Source organism: Puma concolor, chromosome A1 (assembly GCF_028749965.1).
Source record: "Puma concolor isolate L17-30 chromosome A1, mPumCon1.1.hap2, whole genome shotgun sequence".
Lineage (NCBI taxonomy): Eukaryota > Metazoa > Chordata > Mammalia > Carnivora > Felidae > Puma > Puma concolor.
In genome coordinates this window covers 174,817,227-174,842,016 of record NC_141667.1, presented here as the reverse complement: position 1 = coordinate 174,842,016, position 24,790 = coordinate 174,817,227, and the positions used below count along the sequence as shown (strand labels likewise).

Sequence of the window (24,790 nt, the reverse complement as noted above, 5' to 3'; positions counted from 1 at the left end):
TTGAGACATAATTGCATATAACCCCTGTCCTCTGAATAAAGTAAACTTAAGCCAACTGAAACTAAAGTCAGTCTAGACTAACTCACTAAGCGTGTGAATGTTGATAGTGTTGAGGAGACAGAGGCATCAGGGTATATATCACACACAAAAAACTGACGAGTGGAAAAATGGGCTTACATGGACCTTGGTGACAGGAACTGTTTCCTTTTTTTAATTGTGATTTAAGAAAGCATATGGCATGAGATCTACCCTCTTGACAGAATCTTAAATATGCAGTATAGTGTTAACTCTACACACGATGCTGTACAGCCGATCTCTAGAACTGTTCCGTCTTGCGTGACTGAGACTTTATACCCACTGAACTGCAGCTCCACAGCTCCCCCTCTATCAGCCAGTCTCCCTTCTGTTCCGATGAGGCCGACTGTTCCAGACACCTCATAAAAGTAGAATCTTGTAGAATTTGTCCTTCTATGGGGGACAAATTCTGTCCTTCTGTGATGGGCTTAGTTCACTTAGCATAGTGTCCTCCAAGTTCATTCATAGTGTAGCGTATGTAGCACATGTCTTTATCCCTTCATCCATCCCTCATGGATATTTGGGTCATTTCTACCCCTTAGTAATTAGAAATCATGCTACCAGGAACATAGGGCTGCAAATCCCTGTGTGAGACCCTGATTCAATTCTATGGGATAAATACCCAGAAGTGGGATTGCTTCATAGTAGGGTGGTTCTGTTTTTCATTTGTTGAGGAACCTCCATATTGTTTTCATAGAGGCTACACCAATTTACATTCCCACCAACAGAGCACAAGGGCTTTACTCTCTCCATATTTCTTACAACACTTATTTTCTGGGCTTTTTATAATGGCCATCCTAAAAGGCATGAGGTGGTATCTTATTGTGGTTTTAATTTGCATTTCCCTGATATTAGTGACACTGAGCATCATTTTGTAGACTTATCCACATAATAGATAGATGCCATGTTTATTTTACATTATTGAAAATGTAAAATTCTCCATATATTCCAATATGTTCTTGGGAGATTCAAACACAAAAAGCTATTTCACTCTATAATACTTGTTTCACATATTAATAATGATAAAATACTTAACACAACAAAACTGCATGTACTGTTTAGCAGAAAAACTCAAAAACTCCCCATTCATTCTCCTAGAATAATCTGCCTTTACTTAAGGGTTTTTGTACCCACTGTCAGAAGACTCAGTCTTCAGAATATAAGCTCTCATCCCTCCTTAAAGGTATGAATAGTTGTCACAAGCATCTTTCCATTACTGCAAAAAGGAAAGGAGGGGAAACAAAAGAAATTCACAGTATGGGAGAGGAGGTCATTCCATACTCAGACGTTGGTTTGTGCTAATGGGCTGTGCTTATTCAATCAACAGGATCACTTTGACACATACAAACGCCACGTATTAGCCCTCCACTCGGGACAGGCTACATAATTTGCAGGCCTAGTGCAAGATGAAAATGCATAACCTGTTGTTCAAAATTTATTAAGAGTTTCAAGACAGCAACTGCAGCACATTAAACCAAGTGCCAGGACCTTCTAACTGGAGGGTAGTCATGCCCATGAAACCAGGCCGGCCTCCATGGTAAAAAGAAAAGAGGATCTTTTTGGGGCACCTGTCATACGTCAGAAAAATATGCACGACTAGCCCTGTGCTCCAAAAGTAGCACTAGAAGTGGTAGATACGACCCTTCAAAACCAATGGGGAAAGAGGCCCCACAAATTGCACCTGTCGATATCAATTTTTTTTTCTAGAAAATTCCAAGGATCACTTAATTTCAACACCCAGAGTTTGGAGTTTTGCAGTCAGCCAGGGCCAGGCCACAAGGCATCAGTGCTTCCTTGTTTGTCATAATTAATTTCTTGGCAGTCGTTGCCGGGGGAGAGAAAAGTTACTGAGAATGACATAGTCACGCAATCTCCCCAACTGACATGAACACACTCAGTTCAGAGGAGACTTGGGGAAACCCGAATCAAACCCGGTTTTACCACGCTCCGTGTAACTTACTAACCTTAAACAGTGAGACAGCCATGAGAATGAGAAAGGAATTTAATAATGGGAAGTCATCTTTCCTAAGTACTTGCAATTAGCAGCGATCCTAAGAATTTCACAATATGAAAATGGACATTTTGAGAAACCTAGCTTTGCAGCACTCAGCACTTAAGTAACCAAGTTTCCTTAAGCTTGTGGTGATTTATGAAGTAAGCAGTTGGCCTCTTCATCTATTATTGTTGTCACCAGATTTATCTCTTTGAAAAAGTTTTTATTTATTTGAAAAAAATATAACAGGCAATACAATCAGAACCTGAGTGATTTCTTCTTGATTCTGCAAATTACATTAATGACATAATAACTTTAATATAAAAACCAGGGCTGTCAGATGGACACATCATCCAGTCGATGGAAACAAATCATTTTCTCTTATGTTTAATGATTCTCCCAAGAAGTAAATCTAAGAAAACAGCACAGTCAATCAATGAGGAGGTCGCATATAATTGTCTGTCTCATCAGCAGAATTGAAAACAAAAGTTTCCTTTATTGTGTGAATTTCAACTAGTGGAAATCAATTCTTGCACACAGAGGGAGGGGAATGCATGGGGTGGACAGACATCAATGTCTGATTTTGATATTGTAAAGTCCCAGCAGGACAATTATTGCTTACCATGGCTTTTTGTGACTGTCCAAATACTCTGCAAGTCAAGGTTAACTTACCTCTTTCAGGAAAACTCTGATTCTTTAAACCATGTCATGTACAATAGGGAGCTTGGAGAGTCTACGGTCCTGTCCTAACTTTGTCATGTGTCATGTTCTTGGAAAGACTGGAGACACCCTTCTCGATGAGGGCAGGCTGTGCAGTGAAGACATGATGTTTGCAGACTGAGAGCCATGTGTCTGGGTGAACCCACCTGCAGAGCTGCGTGGAGCTTCTTTGAACCTGGAGCTGCCCAAGAAGAACATGACAGGGGACCACTAAGTTAGCTCTGACTGCTCCTTTTAGACACAGCCCAGCCAGGTCAATCATCCTAAAGCACGGCCACCCACATGCCCTTCTTCAAACACCCTAGAGTGCCTCCCATCGTCAGCTGTCCACTTCTCCACATCTGCACTGCCCTTTTCCTCGTCCCAGTCCCCAGGGGAGCATGGATTCAGGGTTGGGACCTCAACTTTGCATTTTTTCAGGGCTTTGATTTTATTAGCTCACCCAGGGTATATTCACACCAACCAAGCTCCTGAGGCTGAGTCATAGCCAGAATAAGTTTTCAAGAAAATGTAATCACTCGGTAAGTAGAATTTTCCACCGGCTGCTCAGTATTTTCTTGAAAAAGAATCCCGAGGACTCTCAGTGGTCAAGGAGTAGAGCATGAGGAGTTGGTTGATCTTCATGAACAGTGCAGTCGTGGGATGATAGCCAGCATCAGTCAGGAAGTATTTGTTGTATGTCTACCAGCTGTCAAGTTCCAGGCCCTTGGGGTTCTTCAGTGAACAAAAATGACAAAAGAACAAATTCCTTGTAGAGCTCGTATTCTATGGGCAGAGACAGACACTAAAAACAGTACATGATGAAGTAAGTAAATGATAGCAGTAAAAAAAACAAATATATATAGCACTTACAATGTGGTTGATGCTGTTTTAAAGAGTTCGTTTATTCCTCATAACATTCCACTTATCAGATCATATTATCATCCCAGGTTCGCAGAGGAGGGCACTGGCTTGCCAAAGGTCACACGTCTGACAAGAGGTAGATCCCATCCATCCTCTATGACTTTTCTACTTCTTTGTACCTTATGGATACATATATACTTTACACCTTAGTACCTTCTGGATATATTTGTAGGATAAAATCCTAGAAGCAAAATTATGGGATCCAAAGGTATGTGTATTTTAAAGTTTATTTATTATTTTCAGAGAGAGTGTGAACAGGGGAGTGGCAGACAGAGAGGGAGAGAAAGAGAGTCCTAAGCAGGCCCCACGCTGTCAGCACAGAGCCAGATGTGGAGATCAAACCCACAAACGCTTAAAATCATGACCTAAGCCAAAACCAAGAGTCAGAGGCTCTACTGACTGTGCCACCCAGATGCCCCAAAGTATGTGTATTTTAAATCTTGATCGATCATTTCAAATCGCTTTCCACAGAGGTCTTACCAATTTACAATTTATAATATGAGAGGGCTTTTCTCCACATGCCCTTAATGGCACTGCATACATCCAGAGTTTTTTATCTTTATCAAGCTGATAGATGAGGAATGGCATCTCGTTTAGTATTTTAATTTCCAACTCTTTAATTGTGAGTGTGACCGAACATTTCTTTCTTTGTTAATTGACCGTGTGCATCCGTGTACGTGAGTGAACTGCCTGTTCTTGTCCTTTGCCCATTTTCTTTTGGGTTATTCATTTTTTTTATTAACTCATATGAGCTTTTTGTACATTAATGAAATTAACCCTTTGTCATTTATGTTCCAGGTAGTTGACCCAGTTTTTTACTTATTTTTTGTCTTTAAGATTTTTTTCTATGTGAACATTTAACATAGCTCTCATTTTTTCACTTTATACTTTCTGTTTTTACTGATTCACTTACTGAGAATCTCAAAGGCCTTTTCTCTATATCAGGGTGCATTGAACTCAAATGGACTAAAATTTCAATTTATATTTCCAAAAGAATTTTATTCCAAATGAGTTACATATTTTGACTTTCAAAATAATACTATTTCAAAAATATGATTCATGATGTATCTATGGCCAAGTGGGACAGAGGACATTATGGATTGGTGGGTCCACAACTGGTTAAAATATTTTATTCTGTTAATATTAATCGAGATCCATGCAACCTAAAAGAAGATGGTATCTAGTGGCATATAACTAGTCTCCGTATTTAGTTCCATCCTGTTTGATTTTTTGATTAAATACTTGAATTAGAATACAACGGGTATCCTTTCTGGATTTAGCAATGGCACAAAGCTGGGTGGATGTTAATACGCTAGATGTCAGATACATATTCAAATTGACTTTGACAGCTTGGAACAATCAGCAAAACTAATAAGATGAAATTTAATAGGGACAAATGTAAAGTTCTGCAATGAGGTTTAAAAAAATGTTGGACCAATTATAAGATGAGAGACACCTGAGCCACTGGCAATTCAAATAAAATTGTTGAGGGGGTTTCATTTAATGAAACTTGCAATACTGGCCAATAGACAGAATTGCCAGAAGAGCTAATGAGATCTTGAATTGTATTAACAGAAATATTTCACCCAGAATAAAAACAGTAAGAGTCCCAGATGTATGTTTTGCTGGTATGCCTGAGCTGAGAGAACTGTTTTAGTTCTGAGTGTCATATTTTAAGAGATACGTTGACAAAATGCAGTTCCTCCAAGAATGGAAACCATGCCATTGAGATATTTAAGCCAGAAAAAAAAAAATATGTTACTGGAGAGTGAGTAATCACCTTTAGATATTTAAAGGACTAGGATATGGAAGCATGATTTTACTTATCCTTTGTAATCACAGAGAGTGGGACTGAGACAGTGCGGTCACAGAAAGGGAAACATCTACTCTGTTTAAGAAAGAATTCTCTACTATTTGGAGCTGTCCACAGATTGAATGATTGCCTGATGAGTGAGATTTACGTCATCAAGAATATTCAAGTGAGGTTCAGGGGTGTTGTAAGAGAGGTCAAGCACTGGTTGAGATCGGATATAAAATCAGTCACAGGGCATTTGTTACATGTTAAACAGAACCAGGTTTGCAGCTTCAATGTTAGTCCTATAATGTCACCTTCAATTACCAGTATCCCATTAAGCATTGGCTGAATGGGAAAGAGAGGGACACGGTTGGTTTCAAGCTCTCTTATATAAGCTGCAGCCAAGGATATGAGTGCACCCTTGGAAGTATGTCTTGCACGAGAACATCCATCATGTCTGCTAAGGCAGGGGGAGAAAAGATGAAAAACCACTGGTCCAATGCTCTTTCAAAATTCCTTCCATTCTGGAGAACCTAAGATCTTGCACCTGGGAAAGCTGGGGTAGCTTCGGTCAGAAGAAAGTGGAGACGGCTGGCAGAGGTTTAGGAAAGCAGTAGCTGCATCGGAGGTGAGGAGGGGTTTGGCCACAGGTAGGTTCTCCAGAGCGGGAGGTGGGAATTGGGTTAGTAAACAAACGAACTAAGGAAGAGATCAAAAGTGGAGCTTGGTCACATGGCAAGAAGCAAGAAACTAACTTTTGAAAGTAGAGTTCAATGAAACCAAGACCCGCATGCTCTTGAGCCAGCCTATTTCTGCCAACGTCATCCCCTATCCTACCCTGGTCACACCGGACAGCTGCAGTTCCTGAACACATGGCCCTCTCATTACACCTGCTGTCCCCTCTGCCTGGAACGTTCTCCCCGCCTTTATCCATGGCGCTCTATCAGTCCTTCCTCCAGACCTGGCTCACACATCTGTGTGAAGTCTTCCCAGGCCTCTCCATGCAGAGATAGGCACCTCCTTCTCTGTGTTCTAAAAGCTCCTTCCACATAAGGATTATATTAGTAATTATTAGTATGAATTATTCTTAATGTCTGACTGCTGCACTAGACCATGAGCCCCTCAGAGCTAGAAACAATGTTCCACTGATTTTTCAAATCGTGCCAGGTACATATTTGTGGCTCAATAGGTATATGATGAATGAATAAGCGAAGGAGTGAAGGAGTCAAAGACCGGCAGCACAGCTGAGGTCATGCTGTGGACGCAGATGTCCTGTCCCTTCAGCCACGAAGGGGGGTGAGCCCTCATGTGACGGCTGAGTAGCCCCAGCTGTGGAGATTGAAATAGTTCCGGGATAGAGACCAAAGCATGCCATTACACATGATTCCCAAATTTTCCTGAAATCTTCTAGAGACCCTCGTACAGTGTTTCGCCTAAATATAACGGTCCGCACGATATGTATAGGTATTGTGCAAATGATAAACAAACGTATGAATAAATGGATGAAGACCCACTTCCTCAAGTGCGAACTGTTTTTGCTGAGTCTGAATGCCTACCCCTCCCTGCTTCCAAGACTTACTTCACTTCCTTCTGAGGCATCCCCTGTCCTCTGCTCATTCTGGTCAGCGAGGTGCCTGACTCAGATGAACGACCACCTCACGCCAGTTTTGGCTGGTCACCAGTGAGGGATGACCTCACCCATCTGTTCATGTGCTCCCTGCTCTGTGACTCAGTGCTCCACTACTCCCATTGCCATTGCCTTTCCCAACCAGAAAGCCGCTCTCAGGAAAAGGCACTCCTCACATCTGCCCTGCTCGAGCCTCAGGTCCTACCCCTGGAAGTCCATTTCTGTCTCCAGGCATCGCTTGTAAGGACCCCTCACTCCCTTCCCTATTTAAGTATTTTTTTAATCCTTCCAACACAGGCCTATCTAAATGAGGCCAAGGCTTACTTAGCACCTGTCATATGTCATCCCCTGCGCAAAGGCCTGAAGACACAGGGATGAATGGCATACAGTTGTGTTCCTGGTATTCTGCCTCCCGCTGGCTGCCCTGGCCCCAGACCTGGGCTCGCCATCACCCTGCCTCCCTAGGACTGCATTATCCTGGGTTTCTTTAGAATGTTACTTTCTCCCAGGAGACTTCGAATCCGTCTTCTTGGAAACCTACCACAGCATCTAGCCCCATGCTAGATTCGTAGTAGGCACAATAAGTATTTGTCACCTGAGCCAGAGGGCGTGGGTTTTCATGGGTTGACATGAAACCCATGTCATCTTAGGAAAAAACCTCCAGATCTCTTGATTTTCTTGGACTGGACACGGGATGGGGAATTTTACTCTTTCCCCTTTAGTTTTCTCATTAGAGAAAATAACTACATTTTCAGAATGTAAAACAGGAATTAAAATCATCTCATTTGGGTTATATTTTTCAGTGTAATGATACGGTTTGCACTCTCTTTGCCAGAAAACTTGGATTCTGTGACATTTTTAAGCTATGGTTCCTGGGTTTTTTTTTCCTTCTTTGTGCCTGGGTTCGGTTTTACATAGGGTTGATTTTTATGTCAGAAAGTGGAAAGACATGAGGAAAACAAGCCGGACCCACAATTCAGAAACACGTTCTCTATACCGAAAGATATGTACCATCAGCTAACGGTAAAGTCTTTCCCTTTCTATGCACCTGACTCTTTTTGTCGGAAAAGCACTTCTCTTCTCAAAGGAAAAAAAATAATAAACTAAAATGTAAGCCACCATTAGGAGTATAAAAAAGATTGTAGATAGCTGGAAAACGGATTACGCAGCGCAACAGGATGAAATAAACCACGGCACCAAAAGCCGGGGCTGCTGAGGATCAATTACCACCGAGCCCAGTAATGATCTTCTTACATCAAAAGCCCTTTCAAGACATAGCAACATACCTGCCCTGCAAAGACTCTTGAACCAGAGGATAATGTAATCATCAATACTATATCCTTTCTCTTTTGTGAGCACTTTAGAAAAAGCCCAGTGGAGTAGTGACTCTGGTATTAAGTGTCATTTTAAACAATACCTTGAAACCATAATGCAATCTTACTCCTGAAACGCGAAGTGTTTGCTGCCACGGTGGGTACACCTGTCGCGTCTGGTTGCTAATAGAATAAATCTGTGATTTCCTTTCCACTTGCTTTCTCACTTCTTGGCCGGCTGAGTAAGTTGCAAATCAGTTGAACTTACCCCTCGTTTCTGTTTTGTTTCAGGATCTGGTATTTGTTTGTGCTTTATCTTCCCCTACCTCTTAATAAAAAGAGTAAACCAGTCTGCCTGTGAGCGTATTGACTGCGCTAAGAATGCGGGATTGTGTTGCAAAGGAGCTCAGGCCTGCAATGTTATCACTCAGCAGGACTGGGTCCCATCAGAAGGCACATGGCGTGCCATGACGTAGCTGGTCTTGGAGCACAAAAGCAGACTTTTCTCTGTGAATTAGACAAACCCCACAAAAGGCCACAATAGCTAGCATAAACACCATTTAATACCATTCACAGGCTAGTGAAGAGATGGGCGTTGACTAAGAATTGCCACAAAGCCAGGACATTGTGGTCAGATGAAAGGGGGCCTAGTGAACAGGAAGCATCATTGGAGCAGGCTGACAGTCACCATATAACGGCGGGATTGTGGGGCTGGCACTTACCCCAAGGGTCTTTGCAGTCAGAAAAATAAAGAGAAATTAAAGCATAAGGAATCCTCTTTGTGGGCACTTAAAGCCCATGAAGCAACACAAGAAGCTATACAATTGTCTTTTCAAGACTCGTCTGTGCTTTAGATAATTATGAAAAGGAAACATTTGGGGTGTGCTTACTTATAGGATTCTATATCACCCATTGGGAAAACTCATCTGTAAAAACAGATGAAATTTTCACAGCGATATGAATAGCTGTATAAGCTCTCGCCTCATTTTAAAACAGGAAGAACTAACTGCAGCTGGATTAGTGGAGCTCTTCGCCATTTCTGGAAGCTTCTTTTTGGTACATGAGGTGTCCAGGGCAGGGCACCCTCATTTTTCACCAGGTACATGAAGAAAAATAAATTTAAATAATTTATTAAATGAATAAACCCTTGGAAATAGAATACCTACCTTTAAAACATTTATGTCTCTGTTTAAAGGAAGTTAACTTATATGGACATTTTAAAGTAGGAATTTAAAGTACTTTAATTCTGAAGCAAATCTGTAATGCTAATCATCCTTTGGTGCATACTGAGTTTGTTTGTTTGTTTGTTTGTTTTAACATAATAGGCATACCAAATAGAGTGAGGAAGATAGGTGCTGAAAATATAGAAAGATTTTAGAAGCGACCCTAGAATGTTCTGGAATGTCATTTCACTGAACAAGAAATGAGAGCCAGGGAGTTTAGTGACCAGCATAGTCATATAAGTAGTAACAGCAGCTCTGGTTAGATTTCAGTTCTCCTGATTCCCTGTTCTACGATTTTGAATAGAGAAAAAAAATTTTTGAGTGTAGAAATAATTTTCCTGCACTATGTCTCTCAAAAATAAATAAACATTAAAAAAAAAATTAAGAAAAAAAAAAGGGAGCGCCTGGGTGGCTCAGTCGGTTAAGTGTCTGACTTCAGCGCATGTCATGATCTCACCGCTTGTGAGTTTGAGCCCCGTGTCGGGCTCTGTGCTGACAGCTCAGAGCCTGGAGCCTGCTTCAGATTCTGTGTCTCCCTCCCTCTCTGCCCCTCACCCACTAGCACTCTTGTCTCTCAAAAATAAATAAACAGTAAAAAAATTTTTTCAATTAAAATTTAAAAAAATTTTTTTAATAAAAATAAAACCAAAAAATTTAAAAAAAGAAATAATAATTTTCCGTGTAAAATAAACTTTTCGGTTCTTCATTTAGCTGTTTAATCTTGAACAGTTGCCTACCCTCTCTGCACCTCACTTTTACTATCCGTACACTGGGGTTAGCCTGCCTCATAGGGTTGTGGAGAGGGATTAAGTGAGTTAGTGTATGTAAAGTGTTCAGCACAGTACCTGACCTCGAGTCATGCGATATAAACAGCTGCTATTCTAATGTTTATAAAACAACAGGGCTTTGAAGACCACAGCCTCATCGAACCCTGGGGCCATCGGGGAACATCTGGATGGCCTCCATTGGCAGGTGAGGAGTCTGCAGACCAAAGAGGCTGGATTGGCCCAAGGCAGACTGACAGGACCAGTTCCCAGGTCTAAGTGCAAACCACAGCTCTTTGTCTAACACCACTGTCCTGTCTCCTAAGACCTTATGAAATACTCTGAGAGCAGTGAATCCACCCAATGTCATCAAGCAAGAAGAATAAGGCTGTTGGTAGAAACTGACTCTGTACATTAAATTGTCTTTTCTTTGGAGCAATGTTTCTCAAATTTTAGTGTGAATTTAAAAAAAAAAAAAAAAAAAAGAGTGAGGGGCACCTGGGTGGCTCAGTCAGTTAAGTGTTCGACTCTGGCTCAGGTCATGATCTCACCGTTTGTGAGTTCGAGCCCCGCGTCTGGCTCTGTGCTGACAGCTCAGAGCCTGGAATCTGCTTCAGATTCTGTATCTCCCTCTCCCTCTGACCCTGCCCAACTCGTGCTCTGTCTCTGTCTCTCTCTCTCTCTCAAAAATAAATAAACATTAAAAAGTAATTTTCGGGGCGCCTGGGTGGTGCAGTCGGTTAAGCGTCCGACTTCAGCCAGGTCACGATCTCGCGGTCCGTGAGTTCGAGCCCCGCGTCAGGCTCTGGGCTGATGGCTCAGAGCCTGGAGCCTGTTTCCGATTCTGTGTCTCCCTCTCTCTCTGCCCCTCCCCCGTTCATGCTCTGTCTCTCTCTGTCCCAAAAATAAATAAACGTTGAAAAAAAAAAATTAAAAAAAAAAAAAAAGTAATTTTCAAAAAAAAGAGTGAAGAGGTCTTTCCCAACAAATTCTAATCCCATAGGTCTCATGTGTGCCCGGGAACCTGTATTTTTAAAAAAGCACGCTGTCCTCCTCAGGTGATTCTCAGGCAGGTTGTCTAAAGACCACACTTTGAGAAAAATTATCTTAAAACATCAATTGCTTCCTTCTTCCCCACCTCCACCTTTCGGTGGGTCTCCATTTAGTTTTCTTATTTGTACTCTGGTTTTACTGTTGCCCATTAAGTTGGTCTGTTAGTACTGATGTCAGTGAACAGGATTCTTTTATTACCAGTAAAAAGTAACTAGCAAAAGCTAGTTCTGTGGGAGCTGACCCAGTTAGCTGTCTCAAAGCCCCAAATTCTGACTCGGTCTCTAGCCAGTCCTGTTGCCAACCGTAAGTACAATAGATGTGTGACCAAAGTGTGCCACAAATCATTGCCGGTAACTTAACACAAACCAAAAAGCTCCGTGAAATACATGCTCTGCTCAATGGTGGGTTTCTCAACATCCGACATGCGTTTATTCATCTCCTGATCATCTTTGTCCGGAACTAGGGTTTTGGAAAAGGGAGATTTACCTAAACAAGCCCCCCCCCCCCCCCCCCCCCCCCGCTCAGGCAGGCTGTGATCTCCTAGGGAAAGGAAAACATATACACACTTGACTTTGAGTAAAAGGCACCTTGTATCACCCAGCTTGTTCTGCATCTAGTTCAGCTGCTGGTTTCTATTTTCTTTCTCTCCAGAAGTTGCTTAAAGTCACACAGGGATCAGATAATGAGAGAAAAGCCAGAGCAAGGAAGATAAAGCAGGAAGAGGCCATCTGCTGGCAGTTTTCTCCCCATCCATTTCTTCACCTTCCCTATTTCTGTTCGCCTGACTCCTCTCTGCATCCTGAAAACCCTGTGTACAAACATCTTTACATATCACTGTAGCCCCATCCGAAAAGGTACACTGAACAAGTGTTCTGCGTGGGGCAGTGTGCCCGGCCCCGTTAACGGAAAAGGAATGACATGGGGCCTCTGCTGTCAAGCAGGCGGAGAATATAGTTTACAGGACCGTTTGTTAATGTTTTCTCTCCACCCCAAACTGGATAAGGTCTTTACAAATAACGACGTCATGTAATCTGAACCATAAGCCTAATAGCACGATCACCCCATTTACAATGAAGAAAGCAGGGCTCGGGGAGGTCAGATAACTTCCCAGCCTCCCACACAGGGCAGTGCAAGACAAGAGACAGAAGCCCGGCCTGAGTCTAAAGTTCTCAGTCTTCACTTCTCTGCAAGCACGAATCCAAACTTTCCGAGCATTTGCTACAAACCAGGCCCAGGGCTTGAGGAGATTATGCTAATCCGGGGTCACGAGTTCTGCAGTGGGACACGTTAACCGCTAGCTAAGCAGTGGTTCTGAACCAGGGGAGATTCTGAGACCCACACCCAGCAGGGATATTTGTCAATGTTTGGAGACATTTTTGTTGGGAGCAGAGGATGCTTGGGCAGGGAGAGGGACCATGAGCCTGAAGAGGTGGCAGCCAGCCTACGTGCCGGTCGCGGACGACGCCTTCATCCCATGGAGAGAGTGGAACAGCCTGGGATCAGAGTGGGCAGGGGACCTGCGGTAGAGAGACGATTCTAATGAGGGCATCCAGACAGCAGGATCTGTCTGTACATACAGACAGAAAAAGATGCACAAGGCTTCACAGAAGAGGAATCAACCCGCTTCGGCCAGTTAGTGGGGCAAAGAAGAGGGAGGGGTCCAGGCCCGGGTTTAGAATCAGGGGGACTATGAGGTGTTGAAGTGAGAGAGGAGAAATTCTCAAGGCAGGTAGGCTCGTTGCTCAGGATGAGCCTTTTTCCTTACTCTCTTCCCTTGGAAACCTTATGACTCCACTTATTCTTTCTTAAACTGGCCAAAATGCAACGGAGCAGGCTGAGCACTGAGCACTGTCTGTCATCGGGGTGGCCCTGGGCGTGGTGTTTATGGCCCCTGAGCCCCGTCAGCCCTCATGTTAGATGAGCTAATGCACGTTAAATGACTCCGAGAGCTAGCATGGCTGTACCCCGAAGGGCATTTGCATTTGGGTTTTGGTGAGGATGGCGAGAAATTGGAATGCTTATACATTGCTCGTGAAAATGTAAGATAGTACACAGCCACTTTGGAAAGCAGTTTGACAATCTCATTGAAAGTTACACATAAATTTGTCATATGACCTAACAATCCCACCTTCAGGTATCTTCCCGACAGAAGTGAAAACATGTGTCCCTACAAAGACTTGTGTAGGAATGCTTATAGCAACATAAAAAAGTGGAAACCACACAAATATCGGTGGTGAATGTGACACAGTCTTGCAATGAAGTATCATTCAGCAATAAAAAGGAAATAGTACTAATACATGCTACCACACTGATGAACGTCAAAAACATTATACTAAGTAAAAGAAACCAAACGTGAAAGACTGCATACGTATTGGTTACCATTGTATGAAATTTCCCCAAAAGGAAAATCCATCAAGAAAATACAGATCAGTGGTTGCCTGGGACTTGGGGGAGTAGGCATGGGAGCAGGAGCAAACACCCAAGGTTATCTTCATGGAGTGATGGAAATATTCTACAAGTGGTTTGTAGTGATGTTTGCACAACCCTGCTTTACCCAAAATCATTGACTGTATACTTACGATGGGTGGATTTTATAATATGAAAAATTTATCTGTTTTGAAAAATGACTAGTGATGATTTTCTCTTTGGATAATGCTCACACTAGATGCATCACTGTTAATAAAAATGACTCATTAGCTAAAAGAGATAAGATGTCCCCAGAAATTGGACATAAACCTACTCTTTGAGAGTGAACACAGAAGAGGCAGGAGACAATGGTCTTGTCCAAGGAGGCTGAGAGACGATCGAGTGTGACCCAGGGGCACGAATGCAGCCCTTCCTCTGAACCTCTAGCCTCATTACTTCTGGTTTATACATCAGTCTGTCATGAGTTTGGTTGGCACGACTACATTTCACTATACTTGTCTGACTCTGGGTCCCCTGGCCCGATTCATCTGGTTTGCCTCAAGTATTTCTTCAAGGCTATACAAAGGTCAAGTTCCGCTCAGTTCTTGCTTAAGACATTACAATCTCTCAATAATTGGCAAAAACTTGTCCAGCTCGATTAGACTTTAAAAGCACACCAGTAAGCCCAGAATTTTAAAATGTTCAAAGTTATGGATAAGACAAATCATGGAACTATTACTTTCTCTGTTTGTTCTCATTGCAATGTGAGAGCCCACTAAAACTCTAAATCAAAAACAGCTCTACCTCAGAAACTTTGAAATCGACTAATTTAATATAATTATATTCACATAACATAAGGGATTTATTTTAAATACAATCAGAAACCAGGGGCGCCTGGGTAGCTCAGTCACTTAAACGTCCAACTTCAGCTCGGGTCATGATCTCACGGCCGGTGAGTTCGAGCCCCACATCAGGCTCTGTGCTGATAGCTCAGAGCCTGGAGTCAGCTTGGGATTCCTAGTCTCCCTCTCTCCCTCTCTCTCTGTCTCTCTTTCTCTCTCTCTCTCTGCTTCTCCCCTGCTCACTTTATGTCTCTCTAAAATGAATAAACGTTAAAAAAAAATTAAAAAGTAAATAAATACAATCAGAAACCAAATACATGCACAAATTAAGGCAATATTCGTGGTTTGTAGCAAATTAAGGATTAACAAAATATTCCAGGCAACATGTTAAAGAACCCACGATTTAAGTCATTACTTGGTTTATCCTTAGTATTTAAGTCATAATTGGGTGCAAAGTCTTGACTTAGCTTGCCCTCTTCATCGGCACACATCAGACATACAGGTTTTCATTTGTGGATCAAGTTACCCCAACTTTGACTACAAATCATTAGAGCATGACAACAGTTAACACTGACCGTCCAGTTGGTACAACTGGCACTTTCCCCATTATCCGAGTCTTGAAACAGCCAGTGGCCCTGAAAAAGAGGATGTCTGCTCTTCCCCGGCCTGTGCTGAGGAAGGAAGTTGTGAGCAGAGGAGGCAAGGCAGAAGAGCCAGGCACCCGTTCCTTTGGGGACTTTATCGTGACAGTGGCCTCCAGATGGGTCGAGCTGCAGCTTTCTGGCAGCCTGTGTGAACTGCATGATCTCATGCCTTTCTGAGCCCGGGACAGAACTGAGGGGCTTTATTTGCACTGCACCTGCCCTGTAAGCAACAGCATTGATTTCTGCTCCCAGAAACTCTCAATAAGTGTAACTATTTCACTGGGATGCTGTCCTGTTTATCACCCGGAAAGAAGACTCCGGGTTCTCATGCCTCTGTGATGGAACTTTCATCTTTATTTTCCAGTGGGTTTATTTTTTGTAAGATACTTCAGAGACCAGAAACCCACACACAGCCTTTAGTTCTGGATCTGTGAGAAATGACACGACATCATATTTCATTATTTCTTAAAAAGGTAACGCATGATTCGTCTGCTTCTGCCCACTGACTCATAGTAAATTTCTCATAACCGAAGGAATCAAGTCAAAGGAAAAGCATTAAAATGACACTTTCTCCTCTGTTCTTTAATGGAAATTTTGTTCTCTTTTTCCTTTCGAGGTTTTAGTTGATTAGCCATAGCAGATGGTCATAATAACCCATAAAAACAGAGAAACCAAAGGGACTTTGTAAGATCAGCTTCCCCTTGACTTAGTTAAGTTCAGATCTTCCCAGAGGGATAATTTTTTATTCCCTCTGTAAGATCTCTAAGGAAAGAGACTTCCCAAACTCACATCATATAATGCTTCATGACTGATGCTCCCAACTACCCTGTGCCCCACTGAAGCTGGATTTCTTCTTGTAGTTCTAGAGTTGGACCTCCCTTCATCCTCTGCGTCCTGTGTAACCTTCACACTTTGGAGCACCGTCAATGTGTCTCTTTGTGGCAAAGGGATTCCAAAGCCTTCAGAATAATTGTTCTCTGATTATTATAAAATCACAGTACTTAAGAATTGAAAGGCACGTCATAGACTATCATGTGACCTCCCTGTTGTGCAGGAATCCCTCTACATCTTTCCAACAGCTCCAACCCCTACTTAAATGGCCCCTGAGATGGGGAATTCATTTCATCAGAGGTCAGCGGTCTGCCATAGGGCAGCCTGTATTGCCAATAGATCAACCCATTAAAACGTCCAGTGAGCAAAATTTGCCTCCCAGTAACTTCCACTAGGTTCTAAATAGTCTTTCTGGAAGGAGACAGAACACACAGAAGCCTCTTTCTCATAGACTTTCAGATAGTTGACCATACTGATGCTATCATCCTTCTCCCGTAACACCAACCTTATAGAAATAAACATTCTGATGATACGAGCTGCATCACTGTGCTTCAGATCATAGGACTGGATTACACTTTGGTCTTAACGCCGGGGTCCTCGTTTGCATTTACATTGCAATAAAACTACATTAACACCAGAAATCACAGTTAAAACACTATATATGTAACATAAGTACATGAATGGTAAAGAAAATGTTAAATAAAGGGGGAAAAATCTCCACTTGAAAGTAGCAACTCTATAATGTTTCATGTTAGTCATCTTCAAAATGGCATATGCCAAAAATAACCCTTTGGGGTGATAGGAAGAGAAATATAACTGATATTTCTTAACCTAAAACATAAAAAGGAAACTAAGCCCTAGCGATATTGATTGCCTGAAGCAGTACATGTGTATACTTTATAAATAAACATGCATAGTTGGGGGTACCCACTCAGATTTCCTTAATTACTGGGATGCACTTTCAACAGTATCTGGGGACCTGTGGTTGAAACTATATTCATTACCTATTAATTCATTAATGTAAGCTATAAATTTCTATAAGGAGAGTAGAATATTAGTATCCTAAAACACAGGAGAGAGATTTTACAACGTAATCCATGATCACGGCAACCAAAAAATAAATCAACACTGTATTTTAATGTGTTTTAAATTGCACCAGCTGTTCTAATAACTAAATCAAATAGGTACACTTTGTCTAAAGCTCTCCAAAACAAGGCAAATGGAAACAAAATCTCCTTGCAAAACCAGAAATTACCAAAGGTGTATTCTAATACCCACTTAATCTACTTATAAGTCATTGATTTAACTTTTCTATTTTAATGTTGTGGCTATTGTAAAAGTTACCTGAGTCAAGATAATATACGTTTTTTCTTAGCGATTGTTGGTGATGATTACCCTGGGACCACTTTTATCTTGGAGCAGTGGCAGATAAAGCAGATATAGACTGTGTTTTGTCCAGGTACACAGCTCATCAATCAGGACAGTACAAATCTATGCTATGGGATAATCTTGAATAAAAGGTTAATGTTTTATACCTTTCTCTATCTTTAACATGAAGATAGTGACATGAAGTTATGAAGAAACATCTAGCTTAAGAGAAGAAAGCAACAAAAAAAAAATAAGAATTTAGGAAATAAAGGAAGCGAACCTAAGAAGTCTGAGATAGTTACCTTACACAGACAGGATCTGGGCACAGTTATTTGAAAAATATTTCTGCTCTCAATCTGCCAGTGATATTTACACACCGCAGTGGCAGTAATATCGTAGCAAATCATCCTCAAAATGGGGCAGTTCACTGTAATATGAAGGAAAAAGAAACACTTGAGAAGCACATTATTTATGCAGTGAATTTGCAGCACTTTCTAAACAACAGCAGGTGAGCACGTGCACACACACACACACACACACACACACACACACGGTGACACAAAATACCCAAAGCACTGACTACCTATGTGTCCGTTTTTCTACGATTTTTACAAGACAAGCTGTTGTTATTAAAGCTGATGAGTCATAGGTGCCCCTATTTAGGATGTACTTTAATAAATGGTCAGGAACTTCATTTTCGGAAGGAGCCATGAGCTGGATCGCTTCTCTCTGCATTTCAGTGGTGATGCAAAGCAGGGCAGCACGGCCACAGACAGCGGAGTCCCGAGACGTTAACATGCATCCTCCGTAATCAGGAGTATTAGTCAGCTTTGCCGTCTTCCTTTCCACCCATTCCCCTCAAAGTCCGACCAACAAACACTGCCCAGCGCCAGGGCCCCTGTCGCCCGGAAATTCTCTGACGAAGCTGCCTGATTTGAATCCTAACTAGAAAACCAAAAGACTAGAGCTCAGACTCCAGGGGAAGATGAATAACATATATGGCCTTCTCCCCTGGAAGAAAAAATCTAATTATATGTGTATAGATTTTTTTAAAGGTTGGCACTGAAGACTCAGAAATGTATGAAAATCATATTTACCCTCAATAGGAAAACTGCAAGGGAAGTGGTACTCTGAGACAAAGGGCCAGCTCTGAAACTCGGGAGGTGGTAACAGAATGCAGGCACGTGAGGAAAGTGTGTCCATAAAGCATCCTTCTCCTCTGTCGTGCGGGAAGGAGGGTTCAGAAGCTAGGAACCATCACCCTTTCCCTGGTCTCTTCTGAGCATCTTCTCAGTAAGTAGGTTCTCCTTTTCTCACCTTGAATGTAATAGAAAATCTTCTGGAACATGAGGGTTTTTTGTTGTTAGTGGTGGTTATGGATTTGCTATACATCTATACTAAAGAATTCAACAGTTGCTACCACATTGTCGTTACTAAAATTAAATAAACTGATATAGGAAGGCGATACAGCATCGTACTAAGAACATGAACCTTGGACCCTGAAACGCCTGGCTTTGCGTCCTCTGTCCATTAGCACGCGCTGCATGGCCTGGGCAAACTATTTAAATCCCCTCAGCCTCAAGACAATGGGAGAAGAATACCTCTTACTCAAATTTGGTCTAAAGGAAGGTCTGGATTAGATGTGCAAATGTGTGTGTACATCACACAGGTTGTCAGTAAACAGTCGTTATTCGTGTTGTCATAAATTCACAGCTATTGTTGAATATTCAGGTTAAGCTGATACGGGAAATAGCTTCTATTCGAACTAGAATTTATTTCTAGTTCTCTACTCTGGACAGATGTATTATAGTTGTTCTATCAGAACCCCAAACCAGTTGCGTGCTTCTGCTTGTAAATATTTACCATGTTGTAATGTGGGGGAGAATTTAAAAGGAAAAGTAGTCTCCTGGATAAAATCAAGGATGGCACTTACAATCACATCTTGCTTTTAGCATCTCCTCTGGTCCCATATGCGTCCATTACCCTGATTTTCAAAATGTGGTACAAAATGAACTGGTGGTCATGAATATCTTACGGTTTCTTCTGTTCTCGTGCAAACTGTAAGTGTATTGGATACATGTATAATTTTTTGATACGTGCATAAGTTTTAAAATCATGACCAGAGAAATAGTTATTGATCCAGATCAAACCTCTGATATTTTGCAAATATAGGTCCCAGAAAAGCAGTCCGCAAACTGAAATATTAGAGGCATAATAGTATCCAGAAGACATTTTGTCCCAAACTTTACAAGCAAGACAGGGCCACCGCCACATCTTAGGATATCATTAATATAGATTTCACAGCTTAGAAACGTTGGCCCTCACATCTACTAAGGCAGGCAGAAAAGGTTCATTAAAAACAAAAAGGATTGCTGAAGATGGACAACCGATATTGCATGAGGCTGAAGTCAGCTTCTTGATATCTGTATTTTGAGAACTGGTTTTACTGCGTGACAAATGACACCAAAACAGAGCAGCTTAAAATAACAAATATATATGATCTCGCAGCTTCTGTGGCCAGAAATCTGGGAGCAGCTCACTGGGAAGGAGTGTTGTATTCAAGCTGTTGAGCAGGGCTGCTGTTTTATCTGAAGGCTTGACTGGGAAAATGTCTACTTCCAAACCCACTCATGGGGGCCACCAATAGGTGGGCCCCAGGTCCTCACCAGCTGTTAGCAGGGATTTCAGTTTTCTGCCTTATCATGGGCCTCTCCACTGTTTGCCTGAATGTCTTCATCCCATGGCAACTGGCTTCCGCTAGGGCAAGAGACGAGAGAGAGAAAGAGAGAATAAGAGCCCAGGTCTGAAGCCATAGTCTTTTATAACTGAGTTTGGGAAGTGGCATATCATCGCTTCTCTGTATTCTGTTGATCACACAGACAATTCTGTACAGTGTGGGACAGTGGGAGAGGCTGACACAAAGACATGAAGACCAGCGGGGAGGGATTACTGCGGCCATGTTGGAGGCCGGCCACCACAAAACTTACAGCCGGTAACAGTAGAATGGGCTTCTGTCTGCCTTTAAGCTGTGAGTTTTCTCTGGCTGAAAGAAGACAGGTCTCATGGCTGTGGGAGGGTCTTGGTTAGAGCAAAATCAAAGGAAATGATTTATTCACAGGCACTTAAACGTGAGGCCATTCCTGAAGGTGTATGTTGTAGTTGTGTTTCTATAGAGAAAACCTGTTTTTCCTGTGGCTTTCCTGCAGGGATGGAAGAGATCATGACAAATCAGGATTTGTCATGATTTCTTTCCAAAGAAAGCTTTTCTTTTATTCCAAGTCTTCTCTGCATGGAATGAGGCAGGAGAGGTGATTTAGAAAATTCCACTTTCACCTGTAGTTACTGCGGCCTCCAAACAGGTTCAGTATGTGAACAAATCTAGTCAGGGGCTAAATTTTTTTTATGAGAAGTAGCTTGAACTCGTAGAATTCTAAAGCTGCAAGCTACCTAGAACCACGTTGTCTGCTACACAGATGACCTAAAGGGGCCCTGGTTACTAAGCGCCTTCCCCAGAGGACCGTGAGGCGGAGGCAGAATTCAGACTTAAACTCTCTACGGGATGATCTTTATATCATTTTGTTTAACCAGGAAGATCTCAAAATACGATTTTGCCAGCATGCCCCACAGCCTTGTTTTAATTCCTTCAGTAGACACATAGGGAGGACTCACTGTGCCAAGGAGAGAGGAAACCAAGGTACGATTTGGTTCTTGTCTTCAAGGAGCTCATCTTCGGAAAGGGGAGAGGGAGGGACAAATCTGAAGTGTGACGGCAGAACGATGTGGTGAGGAGGTGGAGCCCGAACACACGTGGGCTAGCAGCTGGAACCAAGAGCGTCTGGAAGGTGATGGGTTGTCCTTCACTGAGTATCTGAGCGGTAGGTGCTGTATAAGCTACCTTCGCACAAGCTATTTCACTTGCTAGGCCACCACTTCTATCGTCCAAGTGACTTAGTGGAGCAACAAACAGGCAGACAGAGTACAGCTAGGAAGCGCCCAGCCCTGCGAATACTGGCCTTTGACGATAACTTACGCATTCCAGGTCTGGGTCGCTAAAGGTACTTAAAACCAAATCTGGCAGTTGTCGAACTTTTGCTCTTCCCGTATATTCATCCATCGGGCAGGTAATTCATGTCTACCACGTGGCAGGCACTGTGCTAGCGACTGGAGACAGAGCAATGAATAGGCCACCTGGGTCCCCAAGCGGGTTTTATGAAGCTCACTGCCTCTTCCTCCCCTTCACTCGACAGAAATTGTCACCGCCCCCTTTTGCATCATGGGTAGCTTTATTTTCTCGGTTCCTGCTGACGAGATTGTGCCTAATGCCCCAAGGGCGTACAGGCTTCAAAGATAAATCAAAAGATCTCTGGTTAATACGGGTGAAAAAAAAAATCATGGGAATACTTGGCGTTGTCATGCCGGGTCCCGTAAAGACACTGTCCATTGAAGACACCCATTTTGGAGTTTGCTGCCTTAACGCCAAATGCACAGGAGACCTCAGTCAACCCAGCAGTGCCCCCAGAATGGACTCTCCTTACCAGCGTTTATGACAAGCACGCTTTCTTTCTTCTCCGGGTCATAAGAAGCTAACATCAGAAGGAAGGCTTGGGTCACCTACGGGAAGGAATAGCGGAATAGCTACTTGTTCGTGTGTGTGGTTCGTTGGAACATTCAGGTTTCCCAGGACTAGCTCGTTAACGGTTGCACGAACCAAATGCCAATCAGGGGCAAACCATTTGTTTTCCGTGAATACTTCCACTCCTTGTGACCTAGAGCCTTCCCTCAAATCCCATCTATTTAGGGGGAATTTGGGGACAATGGATTAATGGCATTAATATTTTCCTCTTCACCCCCTGGAGAGCTGGCATTTTTCAGGAGAAGGTGACATCAGCGTGGAACTCACTATACTTAAGCTTTCAGAAACATGTCTCCTTATTTAAAGATTAGATTATCCTTCTGCTATTGTTTTCCATTAGATTGTGTTTCCTTTCTCCTTTTTGGGGAAGGCCAGCTCACTATTTTGAAAAGGTGATGGACCATGTCAGGATTTAGAAAGTGAAAGGAAAGAGATTGGTTTGGATTTTCTCACTCTCTTTGTGTGCTCTAAAGCTCAATAAACTTCCAATGGTGACTGCAGGTAGAGGGGTAGAGGGAAGCTTTTGTATCCTTAGAAAACCTAGGTTTCAGTTGGATTATAGAGGTAGTCAAGAGATAGGGGAAAAAAGTTCAAATAGCACTTTGACTACTTTCCATGTCAATGGGTATGTATCAGCCATATTCCATGGCTATAAGAATCAGCATGGTTAAGTATTGATAAAAAATTTTTAAAGGACACAATGCAAGTTATCAAAAAATTGGATGAGTTTGTTGTAATGAAGACAGGACTGTATGTAGTTTATATTCAAGTTTATGGATTTTTCTGAATACTGAATAAATTGTCAAAATGGTACTAAAACTCTGTGTAAAAGAATCGGTCCAAACTGTTAATCTGCTTGATACATCTTTTTGTGATGTTTTAAAAAGACTCTAAGCAAAAATTTTAAGCTCATTCCAGCACAGTTATATAGATTCACGGGGATTCGACGATAGTCATTTATTGTGTGGATCTAATGTCCCCTTTCTTTAGAGCGATGTACAAAATACCACAGCATATGGCATATCTAAAGCAGGCGGTAAAACCGAGATGTGCAATTCTCATTGCAGATTCATATAAAGGAGGGGATTTCTTTCGTCTGTGCTTCAAATCTGAAACTCGGCAACAGTCCTTGGTCAGTATCCACCAGCATGGATGCCTCCCCAGATGCTTCACCCAGTAAATACACGCTTACAAGAGCAGGCAGACATGCCTGTGGCCACGCGAGGGTTAAAATGTTAATTTATTAAAATTTTCCAATCTTAACCACCTGCCCCTTGGGAGAAGGGGATGTTCCTGAGGGACGAGGATCAGGGAGTCAACAAACTGGAATTCACAGCCAGCCGTGGCACTCACTCACCTTCTTTCCAGTTATTTTGCACTCTTCACTTCTGAGTATGAGCCTAGCCTAGCGATCTCTTTCCGCTACCAGAGGGCTGTGCCTATCAGAAATGCCTGCGAAAAAAAATAAAGTTATGTGCATTAGGGATTAAAGACTGTACATCACCCGAAGTTAAGGAATGATCGAATGAGGCATGACACTATCACTTTTTTGTTGTGACTGCTCTCTAATTCGGAGAAGTAAATGCTGTGTAATAATCTATTATCAGATAGCCAATGCCGCCCGTCACTCTTTCTCTTCACGTCTTTTTATTTGTGTCCACATATGAATAAAGGGAGGATAAATTAATTAGCTGTGCATAATTACCAAATTCTCCAAACACACGCAGGCTCTACCCAGTGGAAGCAGAAGTGGGCTATACATTGCACATCGTTGGTGTAGATGGTAGATAGCCACCATCTATTGTAAATCTATTCCCACAGCAGGATTAAGGGAATTCAAATTCAAATGATGCATCCATAATATGTTGTCTAATGTGAAGCATTGTAAATTTCCTCATTGCAAAAATGGAATAACACTTTCAATGCAGGGTAGTTTTCAGAACTACACTGACGACAAGATGCATTTCGACATCACAAGACGACAAATTCAGAGAATGTAGGTTTTATATGACTTTAAAATTTTGTGATTGGGTATCTTTGTTATTTGGCTAGAGGTATTAATTTAATTAAATGTACAAGAGGACTTTCTCCCAACACCCAGAGAAGACTATTTGCATTTTTCAAAATTATCACAGCTTGTTATATAATTACAGCCACTGGGGCTGGATGCCTGCAACAATGCCCCTGGTTTCCTTCTCTGTACTGCCTCTCTAACGATAATACAGTTTCCCTTCAAAGTTTTCCAGCGTTTTGCACTTATAACTCACATCTTCTCATAAGAAGCAAGTTTGTTGGCTCATTAATACGAAACTTACAGAAGAGGTTCACCACATATTGATCTAATTAAACATTTTTGAGTCAGGACAACAACAATAATGGGATTAATTATTGTAATTTGTGCAGCCGAAGTAGATACATAAATAGGTAATCTTTATTTTTCAATACTGCCAGTGGAAAATGATTTCAGACATTAGGACCTGGGAGAGCCGGGAGCTTCAGCTGCTGTGAGTGAGTGCCCCTCCCATGGTTCTGGCCAGCAGCCCCGACATCCTTGCACAAAGTAATCACAGATCACAGCATTTAATCACTGAAAACAAGCA

The 24,790-nt window shown here is 42.1% G+C and overlaps 1 long non-coding RNA gene across 3 annotated transcripts; it reads right to left on the bottom strand.

Annotated features, from left to right (window-relative positions):
• Positions 1–2,276: 2,276 nt before the first annotated feature.
• On the bottom strand, positions 2,277–24,154 carry LOC147584658 (uncharacterized). 3 transcript variants are annotated; one of them, XR_015252253.1, is made up of 5 exons: positions 23,548–24,154; positions 22,093–22,168; positions 20,224–21,718; positions 16,695–17,984; positions 14,682–15,786 (listed from the first exon to the last, which is right to left on the bottom strand). It is a non-coding gene; the product is annotated as an uncharacterized LOC147584658 (long non-coding RNA). The 3 variants fall into 3 exon arrangements; XR_015252254.1 differs by lacking the exon at positions 14,682–15,786 and adding an exon at positions 2,277–3,572 and having other exon boundaries at positions 17,860–17,984; positions 20,224–22,168; XR_015252252.1 differs by having other exon boundaries at positions 20,224–22,168.
• Positions 24,155–24,790: the final 636 nt, after the last annotated feature.